This window comes from Propithecus coquereli, unplaced genomic scaffold (assembly GCF_000956105.1).
Source record: "Propithecus coquereli isolate 6110/MARCELLA unplaced genomic scaffold, Pcoq_1.0 Scaffold423, whole genome shotgun sequence".
NCBI classification, from domain to species: Eukaryota; Metazoa; Chordata; class Mammalia; order Primates; family Indriidae; genus Propithecus; species Propithecus coquereli.
Window position 1 is genome coordinate 415,079 of NW_012149986.1, and position 19,258 is coordinate 434,336.

Consider the following 19,258-nt stretch of genomic DNA (forward strand, 5'->3'; position numbering starts at 1 on the left):
ATTTCTTTCTATTTTTTTTTTTAGTAGAGATGGGGTCTCGCTCTTGCTCAGGCTGGTCCCGAACTCCTGAGCTCAAAGGATCCTCTCCCTCCTGGGCCTCCCAGAGTGCTAGGATTACAGGTGTGAGCTACCTCACCTGGCCGGCATATTTACTATGGTATTTTTCATCACACATGCTTGAAGGGTGCGTGGACATACCTTGCCTGTAGAATGTCCACAAACCGTGTGTGTACGTGTGTGTATGTGAAGCATGACCACAGACTTTTCTTAAAAGGTGGAGAAATGTCCCTCCTGGTAAATATGCTTGTAAGTGCCACACCGAATCTAAGAAGCATGTTGACGATTGAGGACTGGAGCATCTGCGTTGGGGTGCTTGGAAGGAGGGAAGCGTCCAGGATGCCCGTGGCTAGACCAGCCCTGTAGGTTGTGAGTCTTTCTCCCCCATGGTGAGAGAGTGATATGTCCTTTAAAATATTGCTACTTATGGCCGGGCATGGTGGCTCACGCCGGTGTAATTCTAGCACTCTGGGAGACTGAGGTGGGAGGATCACTCAAGGTCAGGAGTTCAAGACCAGCCTGAGCAAGAGTAAGACCCCATCTCTACTAAAAATAGAAAGAAATTAGCTGGACAACTAAAAATATATAGAAAAAAGTAGCCGGGCATGGTGGCTCATGCCTGTAGTCCCAGCTACTCGGGAGGCTGAGGCAGAAGGATCGCTTGAGCCCAGGAGTTTGAGGCTGCGGTGAGCTAGGCTGACGCCAGGGCAGTCTAGCCCGGGCAACAGAGCGAGATGACTCTGTCTCAAAAATAAATAAATAAATAAAATATTGCTACTTGCAGACATGTTCTTTATTATCACGTCCCTAACAAGTAATCGTTCTTGCTGTGAGGCAGAGTACTTCCAGCCTTCTCTCAGAGAGCTGCGCGCGCGTGGCTGTCTCTGCAGGTGCCTTATGCCGCGTGTATTACAAAAGCAGTACATGACCGTTGTGGGAAAAATCCTGTCATCCAGTGCCACCGTGGATGTTTTAGCGCATCTATGTGTCCCACTAAAGCCACACACCTTTTTTTCCGTCAGTACGTATTGCTTTTCATCTGTACAACCCTCCTGCCCTCAGTGTGGTCCTGGATAAGCAGAGGCCATCTGCGCAGGTGGCACAGGGACCCCAGGGCGGGGCTTGTGACACCTGCAGCACTGTGGCCCTGCCCCGGGCTGACGTCCCATGGAGATGTCCCCAGTGAGCCCTTCAGGCACTGATATCCGAGAAACACTGCTCTGCAGGCATCTTGTGTACTAAATGTGTTGAAATCAGTACACTGAACTCGTAACTGTGGCATCTTTTATCTAAGCTCAGGCTGCTCCATAAGCCGGGAGTCCTGACGCAGGCTGGGCTCCTTCCTTCCTAGCCTGGCCGTCCCCCATCCTTGAAGTTCTCCATCCGCCCTCTCTCCTTCAGGGGAGGCCCAGCCACTGCTGTCCTGCAGGGATCTCATGCAAACCCCAGAAAAACTCGAGAAATGCTGGTCACCGTGTGCTTGTGGGGGGGCAGCCACTGAGAGAAAACACACGCACACACCCTCCCGCCACCCCAACACACAGACATCCCAGAGCAAGGAGGAAGACCATGACACAGGCTTGCCGATCAGGAGAACTAACGCTCTGTTGGGCTGGACCGACTCAGGCCGACTTCACACACTTAGTAGTGCTCTGGGTTTTCCTTAAATCCCCTCCTTCCAATAGGGTACCTTATGCCAATCTTGGCTGAAAAGATGCTCAGTTTAACCACCTCTACTTTGTAAGCTGTCCAGAGCCTTCAAGCCATTTAGTAAAATGAGATTACTCTTCTCTCCTGCATTTTTGGTTAAGAATTTTCTTACGTGATTGTTTGCTCTGTTTTTTTCTTTCCGGTGGACCTGCTATGGTCTGAATGTTTCTGGCCCCCATAATTTGTATGTTGAAGCCTAGTCCCCTAGGTGATGATATTAGGAGGTGGAGCCTTTGGGAGGTGATGGGGTCAGGAGAGTGGAGCCCTCATGAGTGGGATTAGTGCCCACATAAAAAAGACCCTTCACCCCTTCCACCATATGAGGACACAACAAGAAGGTGCCATCTGTGAACCAAAAGCAGGCCCTTGCCAGACACTGAATCTGCTGGCACCTTGATCTTGGACTTCTCAGCTGACAGAACTGAGAAATAAATTTCTATTATTATAAACATCCTGGTCTATAGTATTTTGTTATAGCAGTCTGAATTGCTAAGTACGTATAAGTAGTGTAAGCCAAACTTTCCACTGGTTATCCAAGTCTCCTCTTGAGATACTCAGACACATCAAGTGGTCTATCCATTCCATCTTCTCGAGGAAATCTATTCTGGAGCCTTCTACCTCTCTGTGGGTTCTGGTACCTGTCTGTCAACCTGGCCTTTGGAATCATCCCAATGCTACTTCACGTCTTTCTCTCCTACATTGAGTTCCTCATTCTAGTTATTCTCTTTCTTGGTTTACTCCCTTGTTTTGTTGGAATACATCCTCTAATAGCTTCCTGAGAAGGAGTGATATAGGAGGCAAACTTTTTGAGGCCTCACATATCTGAAATGCCTTCACTGCACACATATTTAGTGCATGCTTGGCTGGTGTAGAATCCAGCTTGAAAGCAATTTTCCTTCAGTGATTTGACGGTACTTTCCCTGGTTTTCTTGTTTCCTTGTTACGGTTGAGAGGTACAATTGCACTGAGACCCCTGACCCAGTGAATGTGACCTATTCTTCTCTCTCCAAACTCGCCAGATTTTCTTCTTGCCTGTGGTTCTACACTTTCATGATACCTTAGGGAGCCTCTGTTTTCACCTTAGTGCCTGGCTCTTGTGAAGTGTTCAATCTGGAAACACACAACTTTACTTCTGGGCAATGTTCCAGAATTATTTTGTTAATTTTCCCTCTTCTGTTTCTTGGTTGTGTCTTTCAGCAGTGCTAGTATTTGGATGTTTGACTTCCTAGACTGGCCTTCCAACTTCCTTACATTTTTCTCTTCTTTCTGCTACCTCTCTTCACTTTTGTTCTACCCTTTGGGAGATTTCCTCAAATTTTTATCTACCAGCCCTTTTATCTGCTATCACAATTTTAATATAAAGAGTTCTTTGTTTTCTGAGTCAGTTTCTGCCTCTCTCTTCTCTCTCTCCTTCTCCTCTGTCTCTTCTAGTTCCATGAAAGCAGTATCTAATCCTTTCTCTCTAAGGATCTTAACCATGCTTTTAAAGGTCTTCTTCCTGCATAGTTTCCTTTAGCTTTGAGTTGCTTCCCCCTCCCCCGTTGTTCTCCCTCCTGTTTATTTTGAGAGGGACCGAATAGACATCAGTGGGGTTTGGTAACTCTGAGCTCCTCTATAGAGTGATCTTTCCACCATCTTGTTGGCAGCAATTTCTCGTTCTGGCTGGTCATGTTTATTAGAAAACATCCTCTCAGCTCCTATAAGGAGGTGTCACATGAAGGTGGTTTTCAATGCCGGGATCCACTTAGAGTCCAAGTGGGTCCTGGGCTTTGTGTGAGAAAGAATTCAAGAGCGAGCAGACAGTGTAAAGCGAAAGCAAGTTTTATTCAGAGGTGGGAGATTGCTCCACAGAGTGGAGGGTAGTTCTCCCTGCTGGGAGGAACAGCTCCTTGGTTCTTTTGATTTTTTTAAGTTTAAGCAATGGTTTAATTATAGGCTAAGCAGGGGAGGATTATTCATGTTATTTCTTGGAAAGGGGCAGTGATTTCCTAGAACTGGGAACCCTCCTTTTCTTTATAAGTTCCCTCCTGGAACTGCTGTGTCGGTGGGAGTTTCTTTTAGCATGTTAGTGTATTATAATCGGGGTGTGATAGGCTGCGTCCATTTCCTTGCCATCTTGGTTTCAGTCAGTCTTACCTTGTTCTCTCACCACATCCTGTTTTTGATCGGGGTGGTTAGGGCTTTTGCCTGTGTTAAGTGGAGCTCGTTCCCTGTCTCAGAGGGCAGGGGCTGCCAGCTGCCAGGGCTCTGTTCTGGGAGCACACATTTTCATGAAATTACTCTGATTTCACTTTGGCACCCTTACTTTAAGCTACATGTTTCCCAGCCAGGACAGCCCCCCCTGTCCCTCCAAGGGGTGGTGAATGTCAGTCACTCAGGCACAGAGGTGGGAAGGAACCTAGAGGTCTAACTGTCTCATAAGCTGCCTCCCTGATAGGTGCCTGTATTTCCACTTAGAGGGGTCTGGAGCTGGGGTCCCCAGGCCTTTGAGGATTCCTTGGGATAAACCAGTTGCTTCTGGCGTTTCTCAGTGCCAGCTCAGACCACATTTGTGGGGTGGTAGAGTCAGCCTCCACTCTGCGTGCACTTGTACACCTTCCAAACATGTTTTTGTTTGTGTTTCCTCTTTTGTTTTCACCATCCCTTTGCTGTCATTTTAGTGGCTCTATTAGGGAGTGAAATTACTTGCATGTTTTCAAACTGCCTATTTGCCTGATTATTGAGAAAAGTTAATATTATGTTTGCAATGCCACAAGAAAGGTTCTTTTAAAATTTTATTTAATTTAGTGAACTGAAAAAAATGTCATGTGAATCTAGTTTTCTGCTTTGAACATGCATGACTAACCTTTACAACGTCTCCATATCGTAATGACAAGTTCAATGTTGTTTCTACAGTATCTGTCTGTCTTTGCCATTGGAGTGTGAGAATGAGAACGATTGTGCCAATTGAACCCAACCACTTTCCGCCCGGCCCATCCCTGAGATCTATAAAACCAAACTGTAACCCAGCCACAGCGAGTCCACTTGCTCAAGGCTTCTCGGGTGTGGCTCTGGGTCATGGTCCTCAAATTTGGCTCAGAATAAACCTCTATAAAATTATTTTACAGAGTTTGGCTTCTTTTCCATTGGTGGTGGCACAACCGCCCATGACTAAGCTCTAAAAGGATGATTTTAATGTGGGCGCAGCTAGCTGTGACTCTTAGGTCTAACCTGCTGGATGATATTCCTCTACTGCACATGAAAACCATCCATAATCCAAGGTCCCATGGGGCCCGGTCCTGCCTTCAAAGAACAACAGCCTGGTAGGCCATAGTAATTAAAAAGAAATCCAATTATTTCTTGCATTTGAAAAATAATTAAGTACATCCATTCTACAGCCCAGGTCTAAAACTCCCCTTGCTTCTCCTCCCCACATCTCCCTCCAGAGCTTCCGTCCATACCCCCACGCCCCTCGGAGGCCCACCCCACACGGCCCTGCTCCTCCATCTCCTTCTCCCTGGACACCTTGCTGTGCTCAAGTCGTGGCACATCTGGTTGAATCTGCATTGTTTTCTTGCTTTCCTGAGGGTGCGTCTCCTGATGTTGGGACTGGTCTGTCCCAGAGGCTTTTCCTAGTGGGGATTAGGGGGAGGTGGAGAGTCCTACAGGGCAAAGAGAACATTTTCCTTTTCTGCTATGGAATTACCAATAATATCTCCTTTATACTTTTGTTTTGAGACAGGATCTCGCTCTGTTATCTAGGCTGGAGAGCAGTGGTTATTCACAGGAGCAATCACAGCTCACTGCACCCTTGGACTCCTGGGCTCAGGCGATCCTCTTACCTTAGCCTCCCAAGTAGCTGCGACTACAGGCACGTGCCACCACACCACGCTAATTTGTAATTTTTTTTGTAGAGACAGGGGTCTTGCTATGTTGCCCAGGCTGGTCTCAAACTCCTGGCCTCAAGTAGTCCTCCCGCCTCAGCTTTCCAAAGTGCTGGGATTACGGGCATGAGCCGGCACATCCGGCCTCCTTTATAGTTTTATACTTCATATAAAAGATTTCTTATTATTGCATGTAAATATAAGTTGCCAGGATTAAGGCCTTATGATTTTTGGGGGTAAGCATTTGCAGTAATAAGGCATAAAATACACCATTTTGCTTTCCTAAATTCTTTTGCTTTCTTATTTTCTCTTTCTGAAACAGGAAAGTCATTATCTTTATCCTCCAGTGAACTAAAATAAAATCTTAAGGCTGCCCCCACCCCCGCTGACTGAATGGACCCCCTCCTGACCAAGGGGATACCCTAAATCTGAATTGCCTGCCAGGAGGAGGGAGGTCAGACCTGCCTCACCATGCCCCCTCCCTTCTTCGAGACATCCTTTGTAAACCATTAACAGGCCTAAGGCTATGCAAGAAAAACCTCCAGGTCCTCAATTTACACAACAAATATGTCCAGTGCCTGTCTCTGATTAACAGACCTCCTTATCTTAAAACATTCCAAGCCTTTAGACAAAGCTTCATGTCTTTAACCAATTACAAGCCAAAGAGTCTTTAAATCCACCTATAACCTGTAGGCACCCCCCCTTCAAGACGGCCCACCTTTTTGGGCCAAACCAGTGTATGCCTCCCATGTGTTGATTTATGACTTTACCTGCAACCCCTGTCTCCCTGAGATTTTTTTTTTTTTTTTTTTGAGACAGAGTCTCACTGTGTTGCCCGGGCTAGAGTGCCGTGGCGTCAGCCTAGCTCACAGCAACCTCAGACTCCTGGGCTCAAGCGATCCTTCTGCCTCAGCCTCCGGAGTAGCTGGGACTACAGGCATGCGCCACCATGCCCGGCTAATCTTTTTTTTCTATATATTTTTAGTTGTCCAATTAATTTCTTTCTAATTTTAGTAGAGACGGGGTCTTGCTCTTGCTCAGGCTGGTCTCGAACTCCTGAGCTCAAACAATCCGCCCGCCTCGGCCTCCCAGAGAGCTAGGATTACAGGCGTGAGCCACCACGCCCGGCCCATCCCTGAGATCTATAAAACCAAACTGTAACCCAGCCACAGCGAGTCCACTTGCTCAAGGCTTCTCGGGTGTGGCTCTGGGTCATGGTCCTCAAATTTGGCTCAGAATAAACCTCTATAAAATTATTTTACAGAGTTTGGCTTCTTTTCCATTGGCATTCCTTTCCTTATGTTATGTGTTGCCATGATTTTATTTGTTGCAAATAATCATCTTTGGAGAAATGTGTCCTATTAGGACAAGGTTTTAGATATTCATTCATTCATGCACCCATTCAACAGGCATTTGGAGCTTGTCTCTTCTGGGCTGGGCTGACAGGAGCCAAGTCATTATACTGGTATGTGATGAGGAGGTGGAGTCAGAGCCTCAGGCAGGGGTGGGGCTCAGAGAGGAGGGGAGGAGGCAGGGGCTGGCAAGACAAGTATCTGCTTCTGACACCTCTGACCCCTGGCCCTTTAGCGAAGGTCTGGAGGGCGGGTCCTTGGAGAGCGAGCCTGAGGCCATTGGCAGGGAGGATTTATCTCTTTATGTTAATGGCGACCCTCTGCTGTGAGTTGCACGGAGAAGGAACTGCACTGAAGGAGTCATCCAGGAACATTTCTCTCTGTTGCGGAGCCCTGCCTATAACAGCATTGTGGTACTTGCTGAAGGACAGCAGAGTCACCCAGGACAGGGCTCTGGACTTCCCTCTTTCTCTCAGTAAACAGACTTTGCTCCCTGACCTGTTTTCAAAGCCGACTCACAAGGAAACTGCGAAAACCCAGCATCAAGCCACATATGGTGCTCAGCGGTGAGTTTTCCAGGAGGAATCCACATAACAATGGGCTGAAATAAAGCCCCAGGTGCACAGGATAGCAGGCAATGGGGCAGGGATTTTTCTGGTCCCTGGAGCAGATTTTGTGGGAAAAAGATTCACCAGGTTTCTGGGTGATGGGAGGAGAGAGGCCACATTTTTAACAGCAGCAAATTTCGTTGGCAGGCTGCCGTCTCTTTTATGAATCTAACCTGGTCCAGGCCCCAGCCCCCGCCCCCACGGCACACTCTCGGGACATCAGCTTCCAGATGCCCAAGAAATCGCAGGCTTAGGTGGCTCCCCTTTCATGCTGGGTGTCAAAGCAACCTTCCAGCTTTTCACAGTGGAGGTCCCTGTGCCACTGAGTCAGGATTTCTGGAGAACTTACAGGCAAAGTTATTCTTAAAGTCAACGCGATTAAGCAAGTTTACACACGAACAAGCTATCCTGTCGGTCATTCCAATCTGCAGCATTAACGGGCTTGAAATGGGAAGGTGAAGGCAAAGTGGAGCCACCAACAGCCCGAGACAGGCGGCAGAATAATCTCATTTCTGGACCATTGTCCTGTCAATGGAAAAGAAGCCAGGCGAACTTTGTGAAATGAAGAGGTTTATTGTGAGTCAAACTTGAGGACCAGGACCCGGAGCCACGCCCAAGAAGCCTTGAGCAAGTGGACTCGCTGAGGCTGGGTCACAGTTTGGTTTTACACATTTCGGGGAGACAGGGGTTACAGGTAAAGTCATAAATCTATACGTGGGAGGCATACATTGGTTTGGCCCGAAAAGGTGTGCCGTATCAAGGAGGGGGGGGCGGTGCTTACAGGTTATAGTGAAGTGGAAAATTGGAAAATTCCACTAAAGTGGAAAATTCCACTAAAGTGGAAAATTCCACTATTGGGTTTCCTCCCCTGCACCCTTTCCCTGGGCCTCCTCCCCTGCAACTCTCCCCGCCCCCCACAGCTGCCGCTGCCCTCATAAATCACCTGTAGCAATTAGAGTATCAGGTGGTGAAGTAGCTTAGGAACCTGCCTCACTAAAGTTAACCCTGTTGTACCCGTGTCCCTCCTCCTTAAGCAGAGTGTATAAAAGACTGCTGTGCTCTTTGTCTGGTGCTCAGAATTTGGGGAGAGCAAATTCCCCTCTGAGCCTTGCCAGCCAGCGTGAAGTAAAACCTGTTTTTGCCAAATCTCCGTGTGCCACCCTGTGTGTTCCCGGTCAGCTCTGCTGCAACAATAGGTGGGTTTAAAGATTCTTTGGCTTGTAATTGGTTAAAGACATGAAGCTTTGTCTAAAGGCTTGGCATGTTTCAACATAAAGAGCTGTTTATCAGAGATAAGCCACTGGACATAGATTTGTTGTGTAAATTGAGGACCTGCTGGTTTGTCTTGCATACCCTTAGGCCTGTTAATGGGTTACAAAGGATGTCCCCAAGAAGGGAGGAGGCATGATGAGGCATGTTGGACCTCGCTCCTCCTGGAAGACAATTCAGTTTTAGGGTATCCCCTTGGCCAAGAGGGGGTCCATTCAGTCAGGCGGCTGGCGAGGAGCCTTAAGATTTTGTTAGGTTTATTCCAGGTGGGAACTCGAAAAGTATGTATAGGACAGAATGTGGTTAATGCAAAACTTAGGCTTGTAAAACAACAGCCGCTGGAGTCCGGGGAGTCCCTGGACTTTGTAGATCTGACGGCTGCAGCCAGCATTCCTTCCCCTCCCTCCCTGAGGGAGACCAAGGCTGTCCCTCCCTAGCTCTCCTGATAAGGAGGAGGCCGAAACAGGATGGATGCAACTGGGGCCAAGCGGTCGTAGGAGTTGGTCGTTTGAAGACTTCACTACAAACAGCTGTTCTGCCCACCGTCCTCTGCTGCGCGTAAGAGGAAGCAGTTCTTCACCTGCCAGTTGGCCCAGGAACAAAGAACTGAACAGGGCAGGTGGGAGGGGGTCGGCCATTCCTGTTTATAAAAATCCTCACTAAACCCCCCCCTCTGTGCTGACTCTCTTTTCGGACTCAGCCCACCCGCACCAGGTGAATAAACCAGCCGTGTTGCTCCCACACAGCCTGGGTGGGAAATGTGTCCTTTGGGTCATTCACCCTTGCAGATTTTACTCTAGTTCGCAGAAGGAAGGGCTTTCTTGCTCTCATTGCAGGAAATTTCCCCTTCGGCCGTTTTCCCGGCCTTGCGTGGCTGGGCTGACGGCACCGAGAACTTGCTGGGTGGGGAAAGGATTGTGCGCGGTGACGCTGTGGAATAGGTATTTGGTCTGCAGCGTTTCCTGGCACGGGGCCCCCAAACGCTTGGAACCTCCAAAGTGATGTGTCTTTTTGTGCCAATGAGAGGACGGGAGGCTGGGAGCCCCTGATCACCTCTGTGTGGGGGCTGGATGCCTGGGGCCACCCCTGCGATTAGAGAATTGGAACTTTCAGCCCCACCCAGGCCTCCGGGAGGGGAGGGAGGTTGAGCCGGTCCTCAGTGGACGATGATTTAATCAATCGTGCCTGCAGAATGAGGCCTCCACAGAACCCCAACAGGAGTGAGTTTGCAAGAGTTTTCAGATCACTGAGCACGTGGAGGTTCTGGGGGTGCAGAGAATGAAAGCTCCTCCCCCCCATGCCTCACCCTGTGCATCTGTAGCCTTTGCAATGTCCTCGATAATAAATGGGTGAAAGAAGAGTTTCCCTGAGTTCTGTGAGTCATCCTAGCAGCATCGTGGGAGCCCCGTTATAGCCGGTTGGCCTGCAGCACAGGTGAAAGCCTGGGACTGGCTCGCTGCCTGAAGAGGGGCAGTCCCGTGGGACTGATCCCTTAACCTGTGGGCGCTGACGTGATCTCCAAGTGGGTGGTGTCAGAACGAATTGAATTATAGGACTCCCAACAGGGGTCCACTGGAGAATCGGTTGGGGTATGAGGAACGCCCAAGACCCCACATCTGGTGTCGGAAGTGAGTGGCAAGAAAGAAACGTGGCTCAGAGCAGCCTGAGGAATGTGAGGCCTGCAAAAGTTATTAGGCCCAGAGAGAGTCTGCAGCGGACTTGAGTCACAGCAGGGGGGTCCCTGCAGCCCTGCTCAAGGGTAATTGTTTAAAGGCATTTTGTTTTTTCTTTCCTTCCCTGTAGTTTCCAGACTAGCTGATAAATTACCTGAAATGTTACCACAAGTTGCACAATGTGACCTTCATCCATTATCTTCAAGTCCCTGGAATTTGTGATACAAAGAACAACTTATTGGTGAGCAATTTAAGAAGTGCCCTTTCTTTTTTCCTTTCAAAACCCACTTGTGACTGTTGCTAATTGGAGCGTATATTCAGAACAACTTGAGTCTGTCTCCTGGATTGCAGTCCTCAACCTCCTGAGCCCAAGTCAGTGTGAGAGTAGGAAAAACGCCTTGGGTTTTCCTATCTTTTAGCCTCCTGCGCCCCGGGGCTTCCCAGGACTCAGGTCCCAAGGGGAGAGATGGCAGGTGGAGACTGTTAGGCGTAAAGAACTCACCCTCCCCAAACTTCCATCCAAACCTGCTGCAAAACCCGACCCACGGCTCTCCCCTTCCTAGGGTGTATTAGGCACGTAGCCTTTGCCAGACGCCTAGGGAGGTAAAGGAATGGAATGCAAAAGGGGGACTTACTTTTCTTATCCCTCCTGGTTGTTTGAAAATAATTTATTTACTCTCCCCGGAAAAACCCTCAATGAAACCCAAGGCTCTCCCCTTTTCTCTCCTGGACGCTTTTTCGCCTCCACCTATCTGTACGCAGATGCTCAAAATAAACAGCATTTTGCTGCACAGGAGGCTTTGTATGCCTTTCTCTAGGCTCTGGACCTAACAGAGACAGTCCCCTCTGGTCCCAGGCAGCAGGTCCCTCAGTGCTGACTAGAGTCCCTGTCCCCAGCCTCAACCTCCTGGCACCCAATCCTCAACCTCTCTCAAGCCCTCTGTGCTGAGCAAATGGACACATCTCTGTGTTTCCCAACAGACGCAGACAGCACAGCAAAGACAGAAGGTCCGGAGAGCCTTCAGCCCACTCCTTTCCCTCAGGACAACCCACCTCCTGCTCTCTTGTTCTTTCCTCCCAGGTGGCTTCTGGGGGTATGGGGACAAGGGGCTTGGTGCCCTGCTCTGTTAGGATGGTGTTTGCTCAGGGCCTGGGAGGAGGACCTGCTCACAGCCTGAGGACGCTGCAACCTGAAGGTAACATGACGAGAGTGCAGGAGCAGCAGCAGCTCTCTAGAGGCTGGAGGCTAATTTAGGCACCCAAGATGCCACTCTCTAATGAGACCCCAGAGAGGTGGCTGTGCCAGGAATTCCTCCTCTAAGACCCAGCAATGCTATTAATCACAAGGGGCCTCCCTGCCCAAGCATGTTCACTTGCAGGACTTCATCCCTGCCCTCAGCAAGCTTGGGGCTGAGAGTCCTGCCTGTCCCTCCAGTGGGGACTCTAGGGTGTGGGCCACCAGCTACTATAGCAGGCCTCTGGGCCACACTCCATGTGCTGCCTGCCTGTCTGAGCCTCACTCAACTCACCCAGTTTTTTTAAATTCCACACATCAGAACAGCAACCGTAATGAGTGAGTCCCTCTGCACCGAAACTGCAAAGCAGGTGGAATCAGGAGGAAGACTGTGTGTCCATCTTTCAAGATGGGCTGGCTCCCATCCCGCCTACTCTCTGGCCACTTCTGCTCCTCATGCAGAGCAAAGCCACTGAGACGTGGGTCTTATGGTCAGTCTGTCCTCAGAACATAAAGGGTTTGGCTAAAACAAGACATCCTGTGTGTGAGTCTGGGAAAACTCTGGAAGCTTCCAGGTGAACTTGCACAGCCTGCTCTTGGCTGGCCACCCCTGTCCTGCTGCTGCGTGGTCCTTCCAGAGTGGCACGGCCCTTCGCCCCTGCTCAGACCCTTAGAAGGGAGGTGGGGCACCCGCAGAAGGACACCCTCTGGGCAAACCCATGCTGGCACACAGCCGGGGACAAGGCTGGAGTGGGGCTTGCAGGAGGGGTCTGCAGTTTTCTCCAGGAATAATTGCACGGTCTCCTTTTTTTCATCAACAGGAACCTTACGCACATCCTCAGGCAGCAGTTTAAATAATTTCCAGCGAATTCTGGCCTCAGTGAAGATGATTAAAAAAAAAAAAGGCCAGTCACTTCTGCAAGATAGCCCCTCCTGGATCCCTGGGCGTGCCTCTCTGCCGGTCGGGCGTTCTGCCCTTGGATCCCCTCGCTGTCCTCCAGCCCCTCCCCATCGGAGAGAAACCTCACCTGGCCACGCACCCACATCCTACCTGCTGAGGGCTCCTGTCTTACCTGAGGGGCGCACAGCCATGGCCTCGGTGTTTGCTGAAAGGCCCAGACCCCTCAGGTGGGACAGCTGGGCCCTGCAGACCCCCGGAGGGGGCAGAAGGAACAGGGCTGTGGGCTGCAGCGGAGGCAGGGGCTAGCAGGACAGGGTGTCCCTCCTGGACTGTGTGGAAGAACTGCTCAAACAAACACCCGAAGCAGAGGGGATGGATAACACTTTCATGACTCTGACTTGCATAAAAAATGCATGTTTCTGTGGCAGAAGTAACGTATGGCACAAGAGACAGAGAAACTGCTAATGGCCGAAACCAAGGGGCTCCTCGCCGCAGCACGCACGGAGCTCCTGCCCAGCCACAAGACAAGACAGTGCATCCCGGAAGAGGAGACGGCAAGGCTGGCACCCTTATCAGAGAAATGCATCGCGAAGGCCTCTCTGGCATTGGAGGGGGCCCGGTACCCAAGGCAGGGTGCATGGGGTGGCTGCAGCAGCGAGAGGCAACGGACGGGATGTTTGTGGAGTGTGACAGCGAGAGCCAGTCAGGAGAGGGAAACCACGCTGCCGGTGTCAGTCAGGGAAGAGCACGCCGCGGGGTCTTGACTGTGCGGGTCGCGGGAGGGTCGATGGAAAAAGAGGACGCCGGAGGCCACTGGCCACGAGCTTGGGGATGTCCTTGCAGGTTCCCTCCCTGGCATCGCAGCATCCAGGGGAGAAAGGGGGCCCTGGGCTGAGTCACCAGCATGTTTTCACCAGTAACCTGAGTGCACAGCAACAGAATGGATGTTGACAGCATCGTGCTAAGGGAAGGAAGCAAAAAACAAAACAAACAAACAAAAACCAAAAGAGAGAGAGCTGAGGTAGTTAGGCAACATCATCATTTACGTAATTAAAAATACACATACAAGAAAATCTTGCATACATGGAAAGGACACACATGAACGCTGGAGGGGCAGGGACACAGAGGAGCATACGTCAGTGGCATATAAAAACAAGAGGACAACCTGGCTTTGACCAGCCAACATGATGTACCAGGAACCTCTGCCCAGAGAATTAGAAACCGACCACACAAACCGTGATGTGACACCAACACACACCCACCAGAACGACTCATCAGAAAGATGGAAAAGCCCAGTGCAGGGCAACATGTGGAACAACCGGGGGTCTCTACGGTGCTGGCGGGAGAGCAGACCGATGCCGCCGTTTGGAAGATGGTTGGCCGACTCTATAATACTGAAGCTGAGAAGTTGCGTGTCCGAGAATTCCAAGGTATATCCCAACAGATCCCACATTATCAAAACACACGAACTAGAATGTGCCCAGCAGCCCTGTGCATAACAGCCCCTGACTGGGGTGGCCACCAGCAGGAGGGGGTAAACCGTCTGCCGTAGACTTACACGATGCAGTGCTGCACAGCGGCAGCCCGCAACCGCGGACAGCAACGGAGAGGAACCTCAGCGATCAACGCGGAGTAAAAAGAGGCAGACACAAACAGTACACGCTGCGTGTTTTCACTGCAGGAAGCAGGAAGCAGGCAAATGAACCTGTGCCTGTTAGCGGCCAGGTAGGGGCTGCCTTTGCTGGGGGGGTAGGAAATGAAAAGGCACACAAGGATGCCGTGGAGGCCTGCAGGTGCTCCGTGTCTTGATCTGGGTGCTGGTGACACCGGTGTGTTCACTTTGTGAAAATCCATAAGGCTGATCATTTCTGTTAACTTTTAATAAAAAGTATAAAAAAAGAAGAAAAAGGAAAAGCAGTTTAAATTGTAGTAAGGCATTAAGAGAAATACTAATAATAAGATGGATCACAGAGGAAATTTTGCTTATTGAGGAAATATGAAAAATACAGATTGAGGGCTTAACACACGTGGGGGCTGGGGTCCGAACACAGAGCCAGCCCCACCTAATCTCTGTTTGCGGCACTGGACACAAACGCACACACACACGCGTGCGCTAGGACCCACGTGCACACACGCACGCATGCCCACGGCGACATCCTATCCTAACTGTTCGTAGCCTGAGTGCTGGCGTCCCAGCAGCGGTTGCTGATTACTTCCTGCTTGCGCTCGAGATCTCCCATCTTCCTGTTGCTCCGGCCAACAACTGCAGCGTCTGCTCAGGCTCCTGCTTTTCCTCGCGGCCCACGCCTGGCTCCTCGGGAGGCTTCTATGTCGAATCTGCCCTCAGTGTCTCCCTGGGGCCCCCTTACTGCTCACGCGCACGGTCACAGTAGCCTCCTGGCTGGATTCCTGGCGTCCACTCCCCACCTCTAGAGGGCTTTGTTCACTCAGCCACTAGACCGATCCCTCTGAGATTTAGATCGGATCTGGTGGTGTCCTCAGGCTAAAGCCCGAGTCCTCTCCTGACCGCCCTCCTGCTCGCCCATTTCTCCACCCTGCACGGTGCCCTCGACACACACACCACCCTCCCCTTCCTCCCTAGGGAGCTTGCGCTGGCGGGGCGCTCTCCCTGGGGCATCCTTCCCACCTCCTGGTGGTACTGGCTCTTCCCGGTGTCCTCACCTCTGCCCAGACGTCTCCCAGAGGCATCTTCCCTGACCGTCCTATCCAAAATGGCGCCAAACTTCTACCATGTCTGATTTTCATCAAGCCCTTTTCTGATGTTGACTACCATCTATCATACGTGCATGTTGTACACATGTACCTACCATCTGTCACACATGTACGTTGTATGTATCCACCACCCACCATGTATGTTGCATGTATGTGTATCTATGTGTGTGTGATATGTGTGAAGTGTGTGTCTGTCTCATCTGTCTCTTTCTCCTCCATCTTTATCCGTCATCTCTCTCTCTATTGTCTATCTATGGAGTGATTTTTTTCCTTTAGCTCTCTTGATTCTCATTTTTGTTTTACTGTGATAAGAACACGTCACATGAGCTCTCCTCTCTTAGCAGATTGTTTTCGACACAGTATTGTTAACTGCGGGCACAATTTGTCCAGTGGATCTCTAGAACTTACCCACCTTGCGAGGCTGAAACTTTACACCCTTGGGCAGCAGCCTCCCATTTCCTCCGCCCCCAGCCTCTGGCAACCACCAGTCTCCTTTCTAAATCCAAGAATTTGACCATTTTAGACACCTTATATGAGTGAAATTATGCCATATTTAACCTTCTGTGACTGGCTTATTTCATTTATTGTAACATCCTCAAGGTTCATTTGTGTCGTTGGAAATGGCAGGATTTCCTTCTTGTTAAAGGCTGAGTAATATTCTGTTGTATGTACAGGCCACGTTTTGTTTATCCATTCATCTGTCCAGGGACAGATTTAGGTTATTTTTGCATCTTGGCTATTGTGAATAATGATGCAGTGAACACAGCAGTGCCAATAGCTATTTGAGACCCTCATTTCAATTCTTCTGGATAAATACCCAGAAGTGGGATTGCTGGGTCATGTAGTAGTTCTAATTTTAATCTTTTGAGGAGCTGTTTTATACTGTTTTCCATAGCAGCTGCACCATTTTACAACCCCGCCAACTGTGCACAGGGTTTCAAGTTCTCCACAGCCTCACCAGCACTTGTGTCTTTTTTTCCTTGTTGTTGATAATAGCCATTCTTTTTGTTTGCTGGTTGGTTGTTTTTTCTGAGACAGGTCCTTCCTCTATCACCCAGGCTAGGGTTAGAGTGCCGTGGCGTCATCGTAGCTCACTGCAACCTCAAACTCCTGGGCTCAAATGATCCTCCTGCCTCAGCCTCCTGAGTAGCTGGGACCACAGGTACGCGCCACCGCACCTGGCTAAGTTTTCTATTTTTTGTAGAGGCTGGGTCTTGCTCTTGCTCAGGCTGGTCTCAAACTCCTGGCCTCAAGTGATCCTCCTACATCAGCCTCCCAGAGTGCTGGGAATACAGGTGTGAGCCACCACACCCATCCCAGTGCTCACGTCTTTCACCTTGTAGTTAAGTTTGTTCCTAAGTATTTCATTATTTTTGATGCTATTGTAAATGGCGTATCATCTATCTATCTATCTGTCTCCTTTCTCCCCAGCCAGAATGTGACCTCTTTCAGAGCAGGAATTCCATCCGTCTGGTTCACAGAACTAGTACATAGTAGATTCTCTGTAACTGTTTGTTGACTTCCTGAATTCTTTCTAATGTCCACTCACCGTGTCAGTGTGTGGGCATTACTGTAATTTATTCTATTCAGTCTTATGTTGATGAACTTGGTGTCAGTCTTTAACGATTACTACAATGAGCCTCTTTGTACATATGCCTTCCAGAACTTTTTCTTGACTGAAATTAATTTGTGAATGAATCAGTAAAAGAGTAAAAGTGGGGCTCCACCTCTGTTTTTCTGAATGGTGTGCCAGTTGTCCCATTCTGACTTTGGGAACAGTTTGTTTTTCTCCCACTAATTCAGTGAGACACTAATCCACTGAGGCATTGCTCTGCCACCAGTATAGGCAGGGCATGGAGCTGGGACTTAAATACTTGGGCTTTTCCTCTTTATATGGGGAGCAGCCCAGCCGGGGCCAGCTCCCCGGCTCCGTCCACTCCCTACAGCGGGCTGGCACCAGTGCAGGCGAGGCACTCACCCCAGGGGGGCCTTGGCTGGTGGAGGCAGGGCGCCAGTCCCTTGTTAGATTTGCATCCCAGGCTGACGGCTTCCTCACCCAGTCCCAGCCCTGCCCTAAGGTTGTGTCCTTACTGTGTGACGGCAGATGGTCACCACCGTGGGTGGGCCAGGCCTCAGGCTGGGGGAGACACAGGGGAAGTGACTTGTTTTCGAGTTAGAGACGATGGAGTGCGTGGACTTCTTGTTCTGCGCTCTCCAACACTGTGGCCACGGAGCACACGCGACTCTTTGAGCACTTGAGATGTGACTAGTGCAATGAACTGAATTTTAATGATGCCTTATTTTAATTAGTTTGCATTTAAATTTAAATACTCACACGTGGCTGGCGGCGACTGAGTGGGGCGGCACAGGAGAACTCGCTCTCAGAACTTCTGCTTCCATCTCCCCGGCCCAGGCTGTGTCACACGCGGCCCCTGTGCAGAGAGGGCCTGGGGTCCGGACCCCGGTGTGCCCAGTTCTGCACTGGGGACCGGATAGGGTGGTGGGGGAGACCTGGGGCTGCCACTGAAAAGACTGCAAATGGGACACTGGACCCCAGGGGTGGTCAGCAGTGGGGGCCACACCCTCGGGTGTGGAGAGTGCCCCACCGTGTGTAGCCTTTCCATATCTACATATGCATGTGTCCCTTTTTGGGCTCCCCATAGGGTCCACTAGTCTGTTTGTCTTACCAAACTATTTTAATTTCTCTATCATTATAGTGTGTGTTAACATCTGGTAGAACGACTTTTCCCTTGTTTTATTTTTCAGAATTATTTTGGGTATTCTCATATGTTTAGTTTTTCTTGAATAAACTAAGTACCAGTATCTAGTTCAGAAAAACTATGTGAATCCACATTTAATGTATAATATGGCTTTTTTTTTTTTTGCTTTTTGATCTTTCTTTTATTTCAGGAAATTATGGCACAAATATTTTGGTTACATGTTATGACTTTGCCACATCCCAACCATGATTTGAGACGTGCCCTTCCCCCCACAACGCTCACGGCGTCCATTAGTTGTGAGTTTACCCACCCCAACCATATGGTTTGATGAGAACCGGCTTAGTCACATCCTTGAGGCTTCCGTCGACAATAAGATCTGTTATCTTTTATTCAAATCTCGTTTCTTCATCTCTTGTTGGAGTTTTACAGTTTTCTCCACACAAAGTCTGCACACCTCTTGGTACTTTTCACATATACGTTGCTGTTGGCTCTGTAAAGAGAATCTTTTCTTCCTTTTTTCCTCCCTCAAACTGGTTCTTATTTATGTATAGAAAAGAAGGTCTATGTAGCATGTGACTTTGTTGCCAGGAACCTTATTGTTTCTGTGTGCCTTCGGTTGCACCTGGATTTCCCAAGCCCGCGGCCGCACCATATTTCAATTTTGCATCCTTCTTTACAAGTTTCATCTCTTGGGTTCTTCTCTTGCCTTATTTTTTTTTTTTTTTTTTGAGACAGAGTCTCACTGTGTTTCCCGGGCTAGAGTGAGTGCCGTGGCGTCAGCCTAGCTCACAGCAACCTCAAACTCCTGGACTCAAGCGATCCTCCTGCCTCAGCCTCCCGAGTAGCTGGGATTACAGGCATGCGCCACCATGCCCGGCTAATTTTTTCTATATATTTTTAGTTGTCTGATTAATTTCTTTCTATTTTTAGTAGAGACGGGGTCTCGCTCTTGCTCAGGCTGGTTTCGAACTCCTGAGCTCAAACAATCCGCCCGCCTCGGCCTCCCAGAGAGCTAGGATTACAGGCGTGAGCCACCGCGCCCGGCCTCTCTTGCCTTAAATGGACATTTGATAATAGTGGATACAGAATAAGAATATGTTTCTGTATCAAGTTTAATACTCATTTTGGGTTTAAGATG